The sequence below is a fragment of the Ambystoma mexicanum genome, chromosome 6p, assembly GCF_040938575.1.
Source record: "Ambystoma mexicanum isolate Mex_15411 chromosome 6p, UKY_AmexF1_1, whole genome shotgun sequence".
NCBI lineage: Eukaryota > Metazoa > Chordata > Amphibia > Caudata > Ambystomatidae > Ambystoma > Ambystoma mexicanum.
The window spans coordinates 6,570,801-6,591,732 of record NC_090935.1 but is presented as its reverse complement, the minus strand read 5'-3'; the positions used below and the strand labels follow the sequence as shown (position 1 = coordinate 6,591,732).

At 54.6% G+C, this 20,932-nt stretch overlaps 1 protein-coding gene across 1 annotated transcript in view; it reads right to left on the bottom strand.

Annotated features, from left to right (window-relative positions):
• LOC138511127 (zinc finger protein 845-like) overlaps nucleotides 1–15,289 on the bottom strand; it is a 54,085-nt gene extending 38,796 nt beyond the window's left edge. Inside the window, exon 1 of the mRNA XM_069626611.1 lies at nucleotides 15,147–15,289. The gene's annotated coding sequence lies outside the window, so the exon portion shown is untranslated. The remainder of the gene's footprint in view (nucleotides 1–15,146) is intronic.
• Between the last annotated feature and the right edge of the window lie 5,643 nt (nucleotides 15,290–20,932).

Here is a 20,932-nt window from a genome sequence, read left to right as displayed (position 1 = left end):
GCTACTGCAGGGTGGCATGGTGGGAGTAGTCCTGGCTACTGCAGGGTGGCATGGTGGGAGTAGTCTTGGCTACTACAGAGTGGTTTGATGGGAGCAGTCCCAGCTATTACAAGGTGGCAGGATGGGAGTAGTCTCAGCTATTACAGGGTGGTTTAACGGGAGTAGTCCCAGCTATTACAAGGTGGCATGATGGGAGTAGACCCAGCTATTACAGGGTGGCATGATGGGAGTAGTCCCAGCTACTACAGGGTGGCATGATGGGAGTAGTCCCAGCTACTACAGGGTGGCATGATGGGTGCAGTCCCAGCTATTACAAGGTGGAATGATGGGAGTAGACCCAGCTATTACAGGGTGGCATGATGGGAGCAGTCCCAGCTATTACAAGGAGGCAGGATGGGAGTAGTCTCAGCTATTACAGGGTGGCATGATGGGAGCAGTCCCATTTACTACAGGGTGGCATGATGGGAGCAGTCCCAGCTACTACAGGGTGGCATGATGGGAGCAGTCCCAGCTACTACAGGGTGGCATGACGGGAGCAGTCCCAGCTATTACAGGGTGGCATGACGGGAGCAGTCCCAGCTATTACAGGGTGGCATGACGGGAGCAGTCCCAGCTACTACAGGGTGGCATGATGGGAGTAGTCCCAGCTACTACAGGGTGGCATGATGGGAGTAGTCCCAGCTACTACAGGGTGGTGTGACGGGAGCAGTCCTAGCTACTACAGGGTGGTAAGACGGAAGTAGTCTCAGCTATTACAGGGTGGTAAGACGGAAGTAGTCTCAGCTATTACAGGGTGGTTTGATGGGAGTTGTCCCCGCTACTAAAGGGTGGTATGATGGGAGTAGTCTCAGCTTTTACTGGTGGTTTGATGGGAGTAGTCTCAGGTACTGCAGAGTGGTATGATTTCAGTAATCTCAGTTACTACCGAGTTGATAATGGGAGTAATCTTGGCTACTACAGAGTAGTATGATGGGAGTAGTCTCAGCTACTACACAGTGGTATGCTGATACTACAGGGTGGTATGACGGAAGTAGTCTCAGCTATTACAGGGTGGTGTGATGGGAGTAGTCCCCGCTACTAAAGGGTGGTATCCGCAGAGTAGTCTCAGCTACTGCAGGGTAGTATGATGGGTTTAGGCTCAGCTATTACAGGGTGGTGTGATGGGATTAGTCTCAGCTATAACAGGGTGGAGTGATGGGTGTAATCTCAGCTATCACTGGGTGGTGTGATGGGAGTAGTCTCAGCTATTACAGGTTGGTGTGATGGGTGTAGGCACATCTATTACAGGGTGGTGTGATGGGTGTAGGCTCAACTATTATAGGGTGGTTTGACGGGTGTATTCTCAGAGTTTACAGGGTTGTGTGTGGATGTATTCCCAGCTATTGCAGGGTGGCATGGTGGGCCTAGTACTGGCTACTGCAGGGTGGCATGGTGGGAGTAGTCCTGGCTGCTGCAGGGTGGCATGGTGAGAGTAGTCCTGGCTACTGCAGGGTGGGAGTAGTCCTGGCTACTGCAGGGTGGCATGGTGGGCCTGGTCCTGGCTACTGCAGGGTGGCATGGTGGGAGTAGTCCTGCCTACTGCAGGGTGGAACTACACACTGACAGTCGGGGTGTGCATGTATAACCTCCCAGGGGTGTATATATCAGACAGCCCCAGAGAGCTGAGGATGGCATGGGGGGCCTAGTCCTGGCTACTGCAGGGTGGCGTGGTGGGAGTAGTCCTGGCTACTGCAGGGTGGCATTTTGGGTGGCGTAGTGGGAGTAGTCCAGGCTACTGCAGGGTGGCATGGCGGGCCTAGTCCTGGCTACTGCAGGGTGGCATGGTGGGAGTAGTCCTGGCTACTGCAGGGTGGCATGGTGGGAGTAGTCCTGGCTACTGCAGGGTGGCATGGGGAGGCCTAGTCCTGGCTACTGCAGGGTGGCATGACGGGCCTAGTCCTGGCTACTGAAGGGTGGTTTGATGGATGTAGGCTCAGCTATTACAGGGTGGTTTGATGGGCATAGTCTCAGCTATTACAGGGTGGTTTGATGGGCATAGTCTCAGCTATTACAGGGTGGTTTGAAGGGCACAGTCTCAGCAATTACTGGGTGGTGTGATGGGAGTAGTCTCAGCTATCACAAGGTGGTGTGATGGAAGTAGTCTCAGCTATTACAGGGTGGTGTGATGGAAGTAGTCTCAGCTATTATAGGGTGGTTTGATGGGTGTATTCTCAGAGTTTACAGGGTTGTGTGTGGGAGTATTCCCAGCTGTTGCAGGGTGGCATGGTGGGCCTAGTCCTGGCTACTGCAGGGTGGCATGGTGGGAGTAGTCCTGGCTACTGCAGGGTGGCATGGTGAGAGTAGTCCTGGCTACTGCAGGGTGGCATGGTGAGAGTAGTCCTGGCTACTGCAGGGTGGCATGGTGGGAGTAGTCCTGGCTACTGCAAGGTGGCATGGTGGGAGTAGTCCTGGCTTTTGCAGGGTGGCATGGTGGGCCTAGTCCTGGCTACTGCAGGGTGGCCTGGTGGGCCTAGTCCTGGCTACTGCAGGGTGGCATGGTGGGCCTAGTCCTGGCTACTGCAGGGTGGCATGGTGGGAGTAGTCCTGGCTACTGCAGGGAGGCATGGTGGGCCTAGTCCTGGCTACTGCAGGGTGGCATGGGGAGAGTAGTCCTGGCTACTGCAGGGTAGCATGGTGGGAGTAGTCCTAGCTACTGCAGGGTGGAATGGTGGGAGTAGTCCTGGTTACTGCAGGGTGGGCCTTCTCCTGGCTTTTGTTAGGGTGGCAGGGTGGTAGTAGTCCTGGCTACTGCAGGGTGGCATGGTGGGAGTAGTCCTGGCTACTGCAGGGTGGGATGGTGGGCCTAGTCCTGGCTACTGCAGGGTGGCATGGTGGGCCTAGTCCTGGCTACTGCAGGGTGGCATGGTGGGCCTAGTCCTGGCTACTGCAGGGTGGCATGGTGGGCCTAGTCCTGGCTACTGCAGGGTGGCATGGTGGGAGTAGTCCTGGCTACTGCAGGGTGGTATGATGGCATTAGTCCTGGCTACTGCAGGGTGGCATGGTGGGAGTAGTCCTGGCTACTGCATGGTGGCATGGTGGGCCTAGTCCTGGCTACTGCAGGGGGGCATGGTGGGCCTAGTCCTGGCTACTGCAGGGTGGCATGGTGGGGCTAGTCCTGGCTACTGCAGGGTGGCATGGTGGGAGTAGTCCTGGATGTTGTGTACGTGGTACACGAAGTGCGCATGCGCGGCCCAGCGGGCCGGCGCTTGCGCGTTTAGTTAATAAAGGCGGTGCCCGGCAGTTTGCGCCGGAGCACCGGAACGAGCAGACGTCTCCGGCGTGTGTTCTTGCGCGCCCGCCCGCGCTGGTACCCCGACCCTGGGAGGCCCGCACACCATCACGGGGCTTCCCCAGGGGACAACACTGGCGACGAGGAGGTACGGACTACTTCCCTGCTCCGACAGCCTCGGAGAGACGGAAAGCTCTTCCGTATTACGGACCCGCGGAGTGCCGGTGGCCATTTTGATTTCGCTCGCTCCTCTCTTCACACGTAGCGGCAGTGGTTGCGGCCCGAAAGGGTGCTCGTGCGCCACCTACCAGCTGTGTTTAGGGGACACTGATAATTTTTGGAACTCCCACAGTCCTGCAGGCGCAGGGCTGTGGCATTAAAGAAGAAAGAAGTGGGTTTCTACACCCCAACACTACTACGAGCCCAGGACAAGCCGCCCATCATTCTAAGAAAGACAACTGTGAGTATGTGACGCAGAAATGGGCGAAGACACTGATGATGAGGGTGCCGCTGCCCCAATCCCGCGCAGATCTCGCAGCTCCCTAGCCCCCATGCCTGAATTCGATACTACTGGCCCCCCTTCCAAACTGGGCCCGAAGTGGCTGCTGTGGGTCAAGAGGCTAGATATGTTCTTCAGGGTATCTGGGGTGAACGATGATGACACCAAAATCGCGACCATGATCTACTCGGCAGGCGCAGAAGTCCACAAAATCTACAATTCCCTCGTCATCCCCGTGGTTACGTATGACGCTGTCAAGCAGGCACTCAAAGACCATTTTCTCCCCATGGCTAATGTGGATTTTGATAGATTTGTCATGGGCGCCGAAAGACACCTAGACGACGAGCCCCTAGACAAATTCTGTGCCCGTCTGAGACACCTGGCGACCTCCTGCAGATGGGTCGATGAGGAAGAAATGGTCCGCAGCCAACTACTGCAGGGGTGCAGCTCCAGCAAACTTCGAAGGCAAGTACTGAGAGAACCTGGTCTGACCCTCCAGCAAATTTTGGACCTGGGAAGAGCACATGAGCTGGCGGAAGCCAGAGGTGCGAAAATGGACGCTGCCACGCGACCGAAGAATGATGAAGACGCATTTGCTGTGGGACGTTCAGCAGTGGGAAGGTCGAAATGGGCGTCGAGAAGGCCTGATGCCCCGCCCACACCAGGCAACGCCTCATCTTGCTCCTACTGTGGGTATGATCTCCCCCACGGAGGTGAATGCCCAGCAAAGTTGAGAACGTGCGGCCGGTGTGGCACACCGGGGCATTATGCAAGGATGTGCCGGGCTGCCGCCCCTGTAGCGGCAGGAAGAGGACCGGAGAGATTTGGACGGGGAGGCGCTCGCAGAGCGAGAGGCATCTCATCGATCGATCAGGGTCTGCAAGACCTGGACATAGCAGAAGAAGAGGAGGAGGAGGAAGAGATTTTCTTCATCTCAAGCATTGTAAAAGGTCCTGGCACGAGACGCCAACCCACATGCACTGTTAACATCGATGACGTCCCCACCCCCATTCTCATAGACACTGGGGCTTCGGTCTGTGTGCTAGCCACCAAACATTATGAGGCCCTGCCAGGCCCACCGGAGCTGTCAGCGTCCATGGCGCGAATATATGCGTTCGTGGGGAAACGCCCCTACCCATCCAAGGTGTGTTCGTAGCCCCGGTTTCTCATGGACAAAACACCATCAAAGCAAGGTTCTTTGTCACCAGCGTCAGCCCACATTCCCTGTTGAGCTGTGCGGCGTCAGAAGCACTCGACATTGTCCACTTCACGTTCTGAGTATACCACGCCGATCTGAAAAGCATGCTACACAGATTTGAAACTCTCTTCAAGGGCATTGGAAAGCTGAATGCAGAGCCCATTCGCTTACACATCGACAAGTCCGTAAGGCCGACAGCCCTCAAACATCGCCGGATTACTTTTCACTTAAGAGCCCAAGTGGAGGAGGAGTTGCAACAGCTGGTCGACCGGGACATCATTGAAAGAGTGGAAGGCCCCACCCCTTGGGTTTCGCCCATCGTAGTAGCCCCAAAGCCGAAGCAGCCGGGGGCAGTACGCATCTGCGTGGATATGAGACTCCCAAATGCCGCCATCAAAAGGGAGCGTCACCTCACACCCACTCTAGATGACATCGTCGGAGAACTCCAAGGTGCCAAAGTCTTCTCTAAACTGGACCTCAGGTCTGGGTATCACCAGTTAGAGCTACACCCCGAGTCGAGGTACATTACGACATTCACTACTCACGAGGGGTTGTACCAGTACAAAAGACTAAACTTCGGAATCTCGTCCGCAGCAGAGGTCTTCCAAAACGCCATTAGAGGAGCCCTGCCTGGACTGAAAGGTGTCATTAACATGTCCGACGACATCTTGGTCTTCGCCAGGTCGGAAATTGAACACCTTAAACGGCTAGAGAACACTTTTGAGAGACTACAGGCGGTGGGTCTAACCCTGCACCAAGAAAAGTGCGAATTCCTAAAAGACCGACTGGAATTCTTTGGGTTCACCTTCCATGCGGGGGGCATATCCCCGGAACCTGGAAAAGTGAAGGACATTAGAGATGCGCCTCCACCCACATCACCGGCAGAAGTTCGGAGCTTCTTAGGGATGGTCAACTACTGCGGCCGTTTCATCAAGGACTTAGCCTCTCTGTCGGAACCACTGAGGGCACTTACCAGGAACGACGTGGCTTGGCAGTGGACTGAGAATGAACAACAAGATTCAAGGCCATCAAAGAAGCCCTGTCAGAGCAGGAGACAATGGCCTATTTCAACCCCAGCCGGGAATCGGAGATTGTGGTCGATGCCAGCCCGGTGGGACTGGGGGCAGTCCTCATGCAGGCAGACGAACTAGGGGTCATGAGGCCCATAGCATATGCCAGCAAAGCCCTCACCGACACGGAGAGGAGATATTCCCAGATAGAAAGGGAGGCCATTGCCATCCTGTGGGGGTGCAAACACTTCAGAATCTACATCCTCGGCAAACCTGTCGTCGTGATAACGGACCATAAACCCCTGATTCCTATTTTGTCAGGAACATCATCCAAGCCGCCTCCCCGCATCGAAAGATGGATGCTATCCCTCATTGAATACGGCGTCAAGCTGGTATACCGCCCAGGTACACATAACCCAGCCGACTACCTTTCCCGTCATCCAGGCACGAGGGATATCCAGAGTCCCGTGGAGATAACCGACGCTGGGGACGCTGTACATCTCGTCATTGAATCGGCCCTGCCAGAGGCCTTATCGAGACAGGACATTGCGGACGACTCGAACTCCGACGAGGCGTTCCTAAGAGTGAAAAGGGCGGTGGCCACAGGAGAGTGGCGGGACATCCTTTTGAACAATGCCAGGAGGAACCCAGAGGTACAAAGGGACCTACAACTGCTGTGGAAAGCTCGACACGACCTCTCGGTGTCCATGGACGGCCTGTTACTGCGAGGGCACCAGATCGTGATCCCCAGGTCATTGGTCATGAGGGTCCTCCAGTTGGCCGACACAGGGCACCAAGGCATGGCCAAGATGAAGGCACGCCTCAGGCTGAAGGTCTGGTTTCCCGATCTGGAGCACAGGGTGGCCGAGTTTGTGAGGACCTGCATTCCCTGCCAGGCCACGAGTCCTGTGGAAAGGGGCCCACCCATTCAGGCCATGGAGCGGAGCGACGTGCCATGGGGAACGGTACATGCAGACTTCGGCTCGACCGGAAGGGGCCTGTATTTCCTGGTGGTCACAGACCAGTGGACGAGGTATCCGGAAGTGGAGCTCGTGGAATACACCGCCAGTGATCACACCATCCTGGCGATGGACAAAATTTTCGCCACCCATGGGTTCCCCTTTGAGATCTGCTCAGACAACGGAGCGCCGTTCCAAGGACAGCGGTTAGCCAGATACTGCGATGAACGAGGCATCAAGCACCGGAAGGTAACCCCGCTATGGCCAAGGGCCAATGGAGAGGTGGAGCGATTCATGCGGACACTAAACAAAATTTTTCGGATTTCTGTCAATGGGGGAGGGAGGACCTACGACACAATCTAATTGACTTTCTTCGTGAGTACCGGTCCACCCCACATCGATCCACCGGAATCGCACCCACCGAGGCGCTGTTCAGGCGAATACCCAGAGGGCTGATACCCGAAGCGGGAGACCGACACCCAGGGGTGATCGATAGAGCACGGGTGACAGCAGATAGAGCAGCGAGAAACGAGAACGAAACAACAAGGCGGAGGCTGCCAGAAAAAGAGATAGCGGTAGGAGACACCGTCCTAGTCCGGAACAGGAAACCGGAAGGAAAACTCTCGATGACTTACGAAACCCAACCAATGGGAGTCACTCATGTCAAAGGGTCAATGGTCACAGCTGCGAAAGCGAGGTACGGTAACCAGAAACGTATCCTTCTTCAAGCGCATAGGACCCGTGGCAGCGGATGAAGAAACCAATCCTGACCAAGGACAAGCAGCGGAGGCGCCGCATGGAGGCGGTGAGCCGCCCGAGGACCCTGGGGGACCAGAGAACCCCGAGAGAGGTTCGCCCAGGTACCCGCGCAGGGAAGGACGTCGTCCACCGCAAAGATTCCAAGATTTCATCATGGACTCAGCGGCATGAGTAACAAAACCTGTTAAGTACAGTTTGATTTGAGCCATGTTGGTCCCCTGTTTAATGTGTTTGTTGTTTGGGGGGAAAAGGAGGGATGTTGTGTACGTGGTACACGAAGTGCAAATGCGCGGCCCAGCGGGCCGGCGCATGCGTGTTTAGTTAATAAAGGCGGTGCCCGGCAGTTCGCGCCGGAGCACCGGAACGAGCAGACGTCTCCGGCGTGTGTTCTTGCGCGCTCACCCGCGCGCGCTGTTACCCCGACCCTGGGAGGCCCGCACACCATCACAGGGCTTCCCCAGGGTACAACACTGACTACTGCAGGATGGCATGGTGGGAATAGTCCTAGCTACTGCAGGGTGGCATGGTGGGGGTAGTCCTGGCTACTGCAGGGGGGCTGTTATAATATGTACACACTGACCTTACGTCAGTGTGGAATGTTTGGAATTGAACGCTCTCACTCAGAGTGTTCAATTCATTTCACATCATAGCAGCCCATCCACCGGGGGCCTTTCATTAAAGCTTATACAAAGCTTCCCTGGGTCGTCTCCTCATTACTTCAAATGGCGACGAGGAACACCCCATAAGGCCCCTGGAGCGGTTCACATTCCATGCTCCTGCCTGCCCCATCTTGTACCCATCGCTCCCACTGCATCCTGCGCCGCACCTTCTGTCCTGCCCTCCCCACCCGGCTGCCAGACGAGACACGAGAGAGGCCAGTGAAGGGTGCCGCTCCTCCCTGCTGGGAGTTCAGAGCGGCGCACATCTCATAAAATTCGGCTTCAACGGTGCTCCACGCAGCAGAACAGCTGTCCAGCCATCAGGTCAGAGGTGGGGGGAGGAAGAACATAACTAAGATTTTTGAACTGTCACGCAAACGCACGCGTTTTCATACAAACGCACGCATTTTTTTTGTTGGTTGTTTGAGCTTTAATTAAATACACCTCATTTGCCATTGAAACTGACACCGCTGCCCTGATTAGAACGTTGTCTCTCTTTCAAAAGCTGCCACTTTGTTGCCCTGCTGTGCGCACGCAGCAAGAAGGAATTTCAGGAACTTTCACTCTGCTTCAAGCCTTCATTGCTGCCATTGTGATCCAATTTCAGAACCCGATCTGGACATTCCATTAAAGACTTTCCAGGACCAGCCATCCTACATGTCAGCCCATTGTGAAGTCACAGTCCATGCCGAGACCCATTCATTATACTGACACCTGGAGACTTTGCAGCACAGAATATTCCATAGGCATCTCATCTCCATCCATAGCTGTGCACAACGTGCTGTGCCCCACCTACGCAGGTTTCTACCGAAGCGCACCATGGCATGCGTCCAGAGGGCTAGTCTGTAGGACACACACGCAGCCACTTATCCATCACCTGTAAGCCGGAACCATCCCCCGCAGCCCCACTTGATCTCATAGGGCGTCTTCTTTGTGCACCGCCATGCAGAGTGTTCCTCCACCAACCAAGTTTCTTCCGTGTCCTGGCACTCCCACATGTCCCTGGGAACAGTGGATAGATGGCTTTCAGGTTTACCTGAGGGCCATTGGTGGTAACAAATTCAGCGATGACCTCAAAGAGGCGACTCTACTTAACTGTACTGGGGCAGAGGCCCTCAGGATATTCAGGGCGCTTCCTGAGCCAGATGATGCAGGGGGTGACGCCAACGCCAACTGCAAATATGAAAGCGCACTGGCTAAATTATCCAAACATTTCGGCAACAAGACAAACGTCGTCATGGAGAGGTATAGATTTTTCTCCAGAAAACAATTGAAAGGTGAAACTGTTGATGCCTTCCTTGCGTCTTCCAGGACACTCATGTCGACTTGCAACTTCACTGGTGTCGGAAATGAATACCTCAGAGACCAGCTGGTGCTGAATGTCGCTAATCCACGAATTCAACAGAGACTGTGGCAATCCAAGAACCCATCTTTGGAGGAGGCCACTGAGATCGCCAGGAGCATTGAGTTGGGTGACCGTTGCTTGAAGGAGAGATTCGACCAGGCAGGGACCTCTGAAGTGAGATCCATCGAAGCTAATATAAGCGAACCTGCAACAGCCCTCGTAAGGAAGACATCATCGCATGCCTTGAGGCCCTATCCACCTAGAGGGAGGAACTCGCTACGCTTCAATCAACCTTCTCAACGATGCCAAAAATGTGGTTGGCAGAAACAGCGACGTTGACAGAGAGTGCCCTGCAGCAGCTGTCGAGTGCTATAGATGCAATCAGATTGGACATTTCGCCAAAGTGTGCAAAAATACAAGAGGCAGGTCGAGTGGTTTTAAGAGGCCATTCGCCAGGCCAACGAGAGGCACTGTGCGAGCTGTCGAAAATACTCAGGAACACGATGAGATGCTAACTGTTAACATAAGGAGCCCACCCATACAAATATTGACCGTCACCTCTTTACAACACTCTAAGGGCCCTTGGGTCAACATGCAGATCAACGGAGTGTCACTGCCTGTACAGGATCCCCATACACAATGGTTGGTGTAGAAACCTTTCTGTCTGAGCTATCTGGTAAAATGAGTGATTTAAAGAACACCACAGTACGAGGTACGGGAAGAGTCCCATTGACATTATTGGATATACATGGGTACAACTAAAGTTCCGCGACAGAACGACCTACTGCAAGCTTTTCGTAGCAAATAAAGGTTCATCCATAGTAGGCTGGGAAGATCAAGCCGCTCTTTGTGTGAGAATCCATCCCGGCGAGGAGAACCCCATAATGGCTGTTCTGAGCGACGTGAAAAACACCAAAGATACCCTGGCAATACAGTTTCCCAAAGTGTTCTCTAAAAAAATTGGACTCCTGGAGGGGTTTCAGAATAAGATCATTCTCAAGAAAGGGGCCATTCCTGTAGCCCACAGAGTCTGTGGAGTCCCCATAGGAACAAAAGAAGCACTCAATAAAGAACTAATGCGCTTATGTGAGCAGGACATTATACAACCCATTGAAAGCTCAGAATGGCTTGCTCCCATAGTGCTTGTGAAGAAACCGGATAACTCCATAAGAATGTGCGTTGAGTGAGACACTTAAACAAAAACATATGGATTGACAGGCACCCCCTCCCAAACATATCTGAGCTGTTAACGACCATGAAGCCAGCGAAGTACTTCAGTACCCTAGATCTTTCATCTGCATATCACCAAATAGACCTGGAAGAGGGTTCCAGAAGCCTCACCTCATTTGTGACTCCTCTAGGAGCATTCAGATTTAAGAGGATGCCTTTTGGTCTCGCATCTGCCGCTGCTGCGTTCCAAAGACTAATGTCACACCTGTTTGGGGGTTTGGAAGGAGTACATTGTTTCCAAGACGATATCCTCATATCGGCTGTATCAGAACAAGAACACGATGCAATACTTACCAGCGTATTAAGAGTGATTGAGAAAAGTGGCCTCACCTTAAAATTAGAAAAATGCAACATCAAATGCAACAAAGTGTCCTACCTTGGCCACTCCATAGACTCCAATGGCATCAAGAAAGAACTAATAGATAACATCCTAAGCATTGCTGAACCGATAAACAAAGACCAATTGAGAAGCTTTCTTGGAATGACCGAGTACTATTCAAAATTTGTAGGTAACTATGCCGACAAGACCAGGAACATAAGGAGTATCATGAACAAGATGAACAAGTTCGACTGGTCCGAAAAATGCAAAACAGAATTTGAGGAAATAAAACACAACATCAATCAAGCACCCGCCTTAGGTATGTTTGACTGTAAGGCAAAAACAATCATATCGGTGGATGCCAGTAAGATCGGTCTAGGTGGGGTCCTGGAGCAAATCCATAGCAAGGGCAAAGTAACGATTGCTTTTGCATCCAGGGTACTAAAGGGGGCAGAATTAAATTATTCCACGATTGAGAGAGAAGCACTGGGAGTAAGGTGGATCCTGCAGCATTTTCGGAATCTAATTTGGGGTTTACCCATTACACTCAGAACAGACCACAAACCACTTGTACACATTCTTCAGTCAAAGACACCGCATCTCATATCCCCGAGAATAAGACGGTGGATCCTCGATATTATGCAATACAACATCAACATATGTTACACTCCAGGGACACAAAATAGAGTGGCTGACTGCTTCTCCAGGCTATTGACCAATCAAGACACTGAACCTGAAGATCCAGACCAAGACATTATAGCAACCATAAACCCAGCCATTCCCATCGATAAGTGGAAAAGCAAAACAAACAGTGATCCTGAGCAAAGAGAAATTAGGAAAGCAATAGCAGACGATTGGACAACGCCATCCCAAAGTCTTACAGACTTCATTCCCATCAGGCAAGAAATATACATGGACAAATAACACATCTACAGAGGTGACAGATTAAACCCACCAATGCAGCTCAGAAAAAAGTTGCTAGATCTGGCACATGAAGGGCACCTGGGGAGAAGCCTAACCAAGAACAGATTAAGGTGCAACTATTGGTGGCCGAACATGTGGAGGGAAGCAGAGGAGTTAGTCAAAAACTGCTCCGCCTGTTCCTCAAGCGACAAGTCCAAAACCACAAGGAAAACACCATTACAGCCAATTGAAAGCCCAAAGAATGTATGGTCTAAAGTGGCCATAGACATCATGGGGCCATTCGAAAATCTAGAAGCGGTCAAAATCTATATTATAGTCTTAGTAGACTATACATCTAAATGGACAGAGTGGGGTGTAGCAGAGACAAACGTAACCACAAAGAAAATCACTGAATTCCTAACGGACATATTCAATAGGGAAGGTGATCCCAAAGAACTAGTCTCAGACAATGGGTCACAGTTCCTGTCACTAGAATTCCAGGAGTTCCTCAAAAACAAAGCTATCCACCACATCACCACCTCCTTGTACCATCCAATCTCCAATGGCCTCGTAGAGAGAATGAACAGGCTAGTGAAAAGTGTGATTCAATTAGCCATCGTCAACACACTTCCGTGGAAAGAGACGCTCAAGGAGGCCTTATGCGCATACAGGACAACTCCACACTCCACCACCAGTGTTGAACCATTCACAATGATGAGAGGCAGAGTTGCCTACAATCGACTGAGACCAGCCTGGATCTTTATGGACAATGGAGAGGTGAGATTGGACATGGATCACATTCAGGAATGTGTAAGAGAGAAACAGAACAAATACAAAACATACTATGACTCAAAAAACAAAGTAAGAAAGATGGCAATTCAAGAAGGAGATTTGGTCTGTGTTAAAGAACCCAAGAAGATCCTCAAGGGAGAATCCCGCTTTAGATCCCCGCAAAGGGTAATGAGATGCTTTGGCAAATCTGTACTGTTGGAGGATGGAAAGAAGTGGTCCGGCGATGACCTAGTGAAAATAGAGAGAGACCACAAAAAGCCCAGTACAAGTAAGGACATACTAACGAGAGAGGTTATCCAGCCAGAAGACACACATCAACAAGACTGTGATGAGTACAGTGACGTGACCTCTGAACCTACAGTCAGCCTCTCTAAGAGGAACCGGAGAATCATCCAAAATTATAACGATGACTACGTTTATTACTGATGCACTAAGCACTGCAGTCTACTGCCAAGAAGAAACCTCCTACGAGGAAATCTTACAGTTATATTCCTGATGAGAAAGTGTTACAGTTATATTTCATTGTCCTCCTTTCCCTTTTTCCCATTTCTTCCTTCCCCTTCTTTCTTCCTTGTAAGGGAGATGTTATGATATGTACACACTGACCTTACGTCAGTCTGGAATGTTTGGAATTGAACGCTCTCACTCAGAGTGTTCAATTCATTTCACATCATAGCAGCCCACCCACCGGGGGCCTTTCATTAAAGCTTATACAAAGCTTCCCTGGGTCGTCTCCTCATTACTTCAGGGGCATGGTGGGCCTATCCTGGCTACTGCAGGGTGGCATGGTGGGGCTAGTCCTGGCTACTGCAGGGTGGGAGTAGGCCTGGCTACTGCAGGGTGGCATGGTGGGGCTAGTCCTGGCTACTGCGGGGTGGCATGGTGGGAGTAGGCCTGGCTACTGCAGGGGGGCATGGTGGGAGTAGTCCTGGCTACTGCAGGGGGGCATGGTGGGAGTAGTCCTGGCTACTGCAGAGTGGCATGGTGGGCCTAGTCCTGGCTACTGCAGGGTGGCATGGTGGGAGTAGTCCTGGCTACTGCAGGGTGGCATGGTGAGAGTAGTCCTGGCTACTGCATGGTGGCATGGTGGGAGTAGTCCTTGCTACTGCTGGGGGAGTGGCATGGTGGGGGTAGTCCTGGCTACTGCAGGGGGGCATGGTGGGAGTAGTCCTGGCTACTGCAGGGGGGCATGGTGGGAGTAGTCCTGGCTACTGCAGGGGGGCATGGTGGGAGTAGTCCTGGCTACTGCAGGGGGGCATGGTGGGAGTAGTCCTGGCTACTGCAGGATGGCATGGTGGGCCTAGTCCTGGCTACTGCAGGGTGGCATGGTGGGAGTAATCCAGGCTACTGCAGGGTGGCATGGTGGGAGTAGTCCTGGCTACTGCAGGGTGGCATGGTGGGAGTAGTCCTGGCTACTGCAGGGTGGCATGGTGGGAGTAATCCAGGCTACTGCAGGGTGGCATGGTGGGAGTAGTCCTGGCTACTGCAGGGGGGCATGGTGGGAGTAGTGCTGGCTACCGCAGGGTGGCACGGTGGGAGTAGTGCTGGCTACTGCAGGGTGGCACGGTGGGAGTAGTGCTGGCTACTGCAGGGTGGCATGGTGGGCCTAGTCCCGGCTACTGCAGGGTGGCATGGTGGGAGTAGTCCTGGCTACTGCAGGGTGGCATGGTGGGAGTAGTCCTGGCTACTGCAGGATGGCATGGTGGGAGCAGTCCTAGCTACTGCAGGGGGGCATGGTGGGAGTAGTCCTGGCTACTGCAGGGGGGCATGGTGGGAGTAGTCCTGTCTACTGCAGGATGGCATGGTGGGAGTAGTCCTGGCTACTGCAGGGTCGGAGTAGTCCTGGCTACTGCAGGGGGGCATGGTGGGAGTAGTCCTGGCTACTGCAGGGTGGCATGGTGGGGGTAGTCCTGGCTACTGCAGGGTCGGAGTAGTCCTGGCTACTGCAGGGGGGCATGGTGGGAGTAGTCCTGGCTACTGCAGGGTGGCATGGTGGGAGTAGTCCTGGCTTGCAGGGGGGCATGGTGGGAGTAGTCCTGGCTGCTGCAGGGGGGCATGGTGGGAGTAGTCTCAGGTATTACAGGGCTGTATGTGGGTGTATTCCCAGATACTTCAGGGTGGCACTACCCTCCCAGGGGTGTATATATACCAGGCAGCCCGTGAGAGCTCAGGGTCCAGGATACAGTCAGGAGGGAAATCTCTCACCGTCCACAGCCGCGCAAGATTTCAGTGGCAAACGAGGGTCCACGATGTGAAGAAAATGGCTCCGTCTCTCCGGTCAGATGACCACGAAAAGAGGAGGAAGTGACAACTTCACAATGCGCATGTGCAGGGAAGCGAGGCCTCTTCACGAGGCTTCACACTGCGCATGTGCAGAGAAGCGTGCCTCTTCACGAGGCCACGCCACGAGATAGGAGGACCTCACACTGCGCATGTGCAGGGAAGCGAGGCCTCTTCACGAGGCTTCACACTGCGCATGTGCAGCGAAGCTCGCCTCTTCACGAGGCCACGGCACCAGATAGGAGGACCTCACACTGCGCATGAGCAGAGAAGAGTGTCTCTTCACGAGGCCACGCCACGAGATAGAGGACTTCACACTGCGCATGTGCAGGGAAGCGAGGCCGTTTCACGAGGCTTCACACTGCGCATGTGCAGAGAAGCGCGCCTTTTCACAAGGCCACGCCACGAGATAGGAGAACTTCACTCTGCGCATGTGCAGGCAAGCGAGGGGGACTTCACACTGCGCATGTCACAGTGCGCATGTGCAGAGAATTGAACGTCATGACGCCGGTCCACGACATAGGAGGACTTCACTATGCGCACTTGCAAAGATGCCCCGTCTCTTCCTGACGCCTAGCTGCGAGATAGGCAGACTTCACACTGCGCATGTGTAGGAGAGGGAGTGACGTCATGACGCCCGGCACCCCCTCGGTACGCATACGTAAAAGAAGATCGTGGCTGAATAGTAGAATGCAGGCGAACCCTGCGCAAGTGCGGATATAACTTGCACCTTCCTAACACCGGAGCAATAGATTGGAGGATCATTGTGCGCATGTGTATAGAAGCCGTGATTTTTTTTTCATGACGCCTGGCTGGAGGATCACAGTGTGTTTGTGCATATAAGCTGGGCTCAGAAGCCGCGTAACTTCCTGACGCTGACGGGTAGACGGTGTGGTCTCAGTGCGTATGTGCAGATAAGCCGGGCTCGGGAGCCGCATAACTTCCTGACTCCTGACCGGTAGACGGTGTGGTCTCAGTGCGCATGTGCATATAAGCCGGGCTCGGGAGCCGCATAACTTCCTGACTCCTGACCGGTAGACGGTGTGGTCTCAGTGCGTATGTGCAGATGAGCCGGGCTCGGGAGCCGCGTAACTTCCTGACTCCTGACCGGTAGACGGTGTGGTCTCAGTGCGCATGTGCATATAAGCCGGGCTCGGAAGCCGCGTAACTTCCTGACTCCTGACCGGTAGACGGTGTGGTCTCAGTGCGCATGTGCATATAAGCCGGGCTCGGGAGCCACATAACTTCCTGACTCCTGACCGGTAGACGGTGTGGTCTCAGTGCGCATGTGCATATAAGCCAGGCTCGGAAGACGCGTAACTTCCTGACTCCTGACCGGTAGACGGTGTGGTCTCAGTGCGCATGTGCAGGTAAGCCGAGCTCGGAAGCCGCGTAACTTCCTGACGCTGACCAGTAGACGGTGTGGTCTCAGTGCGTATGTGCAGATAAGCCGGGCTCGGGAGCCGCATAACTTCCTGACTCCTGACCGGTAGACGGTATAGTCTCAGTGCGTATGTGCACATAAGCCGGGCTCGGGAGCCGCATAACTTCCTGACTCCTGACCGGTAGACGGTGTGGTCTTAGTGCGCATGTGCATATAAGCCAGGCTCGGAAGCCGCGTAACTTCCTGACTCCTGACCGGTAGACGGTGTGGTCTCAGTGCGCATGTGCATATAAGCCGGGCTCGGGAGCCGCATAACTTCCTGACTCCTGACCGGTAGACGGTGTGGTCTCAGTGCGCATGTGCATATAAGCCAGGCTCGGAAGCTGCGTAACTTCCTCACTCCTGACCGGTAGACGGTGTGGTCTCAGTGCGCATGTGCAGGTAAGCCGAGCTCGGAAGCCGCGTAACTTCCTGACTCCTGACCGGTAGACGGTGTGGTCTCAGTGCGCATGTGCAGGTAAGCCGAGCTCTGAAGCCGCGTAACTTCCTGACTCCTGACCGGTAGACGGTGTGGTCTCAGTGTGCATGTGCAGGTAAGCCGAGCTCGGAAGCCGGGTAACTTCCTGACTCCTGACCGATAGATGGTGTGGTCTCACTGCGCAGGTGCAGGTAAACTGGGCTCGGAAGCCACGTAACTTCCTGACGCCTGAACGGTAGATGGTATGGTCTCACTGCGCATGTGCAGGTAAGCTGGGCTCGGAAGCCGCGTAACTTCCTGACGCCTGACCGGTAGACGGTGTGGTCTCAGTGCGCATGTGCAGATAAGCCAGACTCGGGAGCCGTACAACTTCCTGACGCCTGACCGGTAGACGTGTGGTCTCAGTGCGCATGTGCAGATAAGCCGGGCTCGGGAGCCGCGCAACTTCCTGACGCCTGACTGGTAGATGGTGTGGTCTCACTGCGCATGTGCAGATAAGCCGGGCTCGGAAGCCGCGTAACTTCCTGACTCCTGACCGGTAGATGGTATGGTCTCACTGCGCAGGTGCAGGTAAGCTGGGCTCGGAAGCCACGTAACTTCCTAATGCCTGAACGGTAGATGGTATGGTCTCACTGCGCATGTGCAGGTAAGCTGGGCTCGGAAACCGCATAACTTCCTGACGCCTGACCGGTAGACGGTGTGGTCTCAGTGCGCATGTGCAGATAAGCCGGACTCGGGAGCCGTGCAACTTCCTGACGCCTGACCGGTAGACGTATGGTCTCAGTGCGCATGTGCAGGTAAGCCGGGCTCGGGAGCTGCGCAACTTCCTGACGCCTGACTGGTAGATGGTGTGGTCTCACTGCGCATGTGCAGATAAGCCGGGCTCGGAAGCCGCGTAACTTCCTGACTCCTGACCGGTAGACGGTGTGGTCTCACTGCGCATGTGCAGGTAAGCCGGGCTCGGAAGCCGCGTAACTTCCTGACGCCTGACCAGTAGATGCTGTGGTCTCACTGCGCATGTGCAGATAAGCTGGGCGCGGGAGCCGCGTAACTTCCTGACGCCTGACCGGTAGACGGTGAGCTCTCACTGCGCATGTGCAGGTAAGCCGGGCTCGGGAGCCGCGTAACTTCCTGACTCCTGACCGGTAGACGGTGTGCTCTCACTGCGCATGTGCAGGTAAGCCGGGCTCGGGAGCCGCGTAACTTCCTGACTCCTGACCGGTAGACGGTGTGGTCTCACTGCGCATGTGCAGGTAAGCCGGGCAGATAAACTGGGCTCGAAATCCGCGTAACTTCCTGACGCCTGACCAGTAGATGGTGTGGTCTCACTGCACATGTGCAGGTAAGCTGGGCTCGGAAGCCGCGTAACTTCCTGACTCCTGACCGGTAGATGGTGTGGTCTCACTGTGCAGGTGCAGATAAACTGGGCCCAGGAGCCCGTAACTTCCTGACTCCTGACCGGTAGATGGTGTGGTCTCACTGTGCATGTTCAGGTAAGCCGGGCTCGGAAGCCGCGTAACTTCCTGGCGCCTGACCAATAGACAGCGTGGTCTCACTGCGCATATGCAGATAAGCCGGACTCGGTAGCCGCGTAACTTCCTTACTCCTGACCGTTAGATGGTGTGATCTCACTGTGCAGGTGCAGATAAACTGGGCCCAGGCGCCGCGTAATCTCCTGATTCCTGACCGGTAGATGGTGTGGTCTCACTGCGCATGTGCAGATAAGCCGGGCTAGGAAGCCGCGTAACTTCCTGACTCGTGACCGGTAGATGGTGTGGTCTCAGTGCGCATGTGCAGGTAAGCTGGGCTCGGAAGCCGCGTAACTTCCTGATGCCTGACCGATAGATGGTGTGGTATCACTGCGCATGTGCAGATAAGCCGGGCTCGGAAGCCGCGTAACTTCCTGATGCCTGACCAATAGACAGCGTGGTCTCACTGCGCATGTGCAGATAAGCCTGTCTCGGAAGCCGCGTAACTTCCTGGCGCCTGACCAATAGACAGCGTGGTCTCACTGCGCATATGCAGATAGGCCGGGCTTGGTAGCCGCGTAACTTCCTGACTCCTGACCGGTAGATGGTGTGGTCTCAGTGCGCATGTGCAGGTAAGCCGGGCTCGGGAGCCGCGTAACTTCCTGACGCCTGACCGGTAGATGGTGTGGTCTCATTGCGCATGTGCAGGTAAGCCGGGCTCGGAAGCCGCGTAACTTCCTGACACCTGACCGGTAGATGGTGTGGTCTCAGTGCGCATGTGCTCTCAATGCGCATGTGCAGGTAAGCCGGGCTCGGAAGCCGCGTAACTTCCTGACGCTGACCAGTAGACGGTGTGGTCTCAGTGCGTATGTGCAGATAAGCCGGGCTCGGGAGCCGCATAACTTCCTGACTCCTGACCGGTAGACGGTATAGTCTCAGTGCGTATGTGCACATAAGCCGGGCTCGGGAGCCGCATAACTTCCTGACTCCTGACCGGTAGACGGTGTGGTCTTAGTGCGCATGTGCATATAAGCCAGGCTCGGAAGCCGCGTAACTTCCTGACTCCTGACCGGTAGACGGTGTGGTCTCAGTGCGCATGTGCAGATAAGCCGGGCTCGGGAGCCGCGCAACTTCCTGACGCCTGACTGGTAGATGGTGTGGTCTCACTGCGCATGTGCAGATAAGCCGGGCTCGGAAGCCGCGTAACTTCCTGACTCCTGACCGGTAGATGGTATGGTCTCACTGCGCAGGTGCAGGTAAATTGGGCTCGGAAGCCACGTAACTTCCTGACGCCTGAACGGTAGATGGTATGGTCTCAGTGCGCATGTGCAGGTAAGCTGGGCTCGGAAGCCGTGTAACTTCCTGACGCCTGACCGGTAGACGGTGTGGTCTCAGTGCGCATGTGCAGATAAGCCGGACTCGGGAGCCGTGCAACTTCCTGACGCCTGACCGGTGGACGTGTGGTCTCAGTGCGCATGTGCAGATAAGCCGGGCTCGGGAGCCGCGTAACTTCCTGACTCCTGACCGGTAGACGGTGTGGTCTCACTGCGCATGTGCAGGAAAGCCGGGCTCGGAAGCCGCGTAACTTCCTGACGCCTGACCAGTAGATGCTGTGGTCTCACTGCGCATGTGCAGATAAGCTGGGCGCGGGAGCCGCGTAACTTCCTGACGCCTGACCGGTAGACGGTGAGCTCTCACTGCGCATGTGCAGGTAAGCCGGGCTCGGGAGCCGCGTAACTTCCTGACTCCTGACCGGTAGACGGTGTGCTCTCACTGCGCATGTGCAGGTAAGCCGGGCTCGGGAGCCGCGTAACTTCCTGACTCCTGACAGGTAGACGGTGTGGTCTCACTGCGCATGTACAGGTAAGCCGGGCAGATAAACTGGGCTCGAAATCCGCGTAACTTCCTGACGCCTGACCAGTAGATGGTGTGGTCTCACTGCACATGTGCAGGTAAGCTGGGCTCGGAAGCCGCGTAACTTCCTGACTCCTGACCGGTAGATGGTGTGGTCTCACTGTGCAGGTGCAGATAAACTGGGCCCAGGAGCCCGTAACTTCCTGACTCCTGACCGGTAGATGGTGTGGTCTCACTGTGCATGTTCAGGTAAGCCGGGCTCGGAAGCCGCGTAACTTCCTGGCGCCTGACCAATAGACAGCGTGGTCTCACTGCGCATATGCAGATAAGCCGGACTCGGTAGCCGCGTAACTTCCTTACTCCTGACCGGTAGATGGTGTGGTCTCACTGTGCAGGTGCAGATAAACTGGGCCCAGGAGCCGCGTAATCTCCTGATTCCTGACCGGTAGATGGTGTGGTCCCACTGTGCATGTGCAGATAAGCCGGGCTAGGAAGCCGCGTAACTTCCTGACTCGTGACCGGTAGA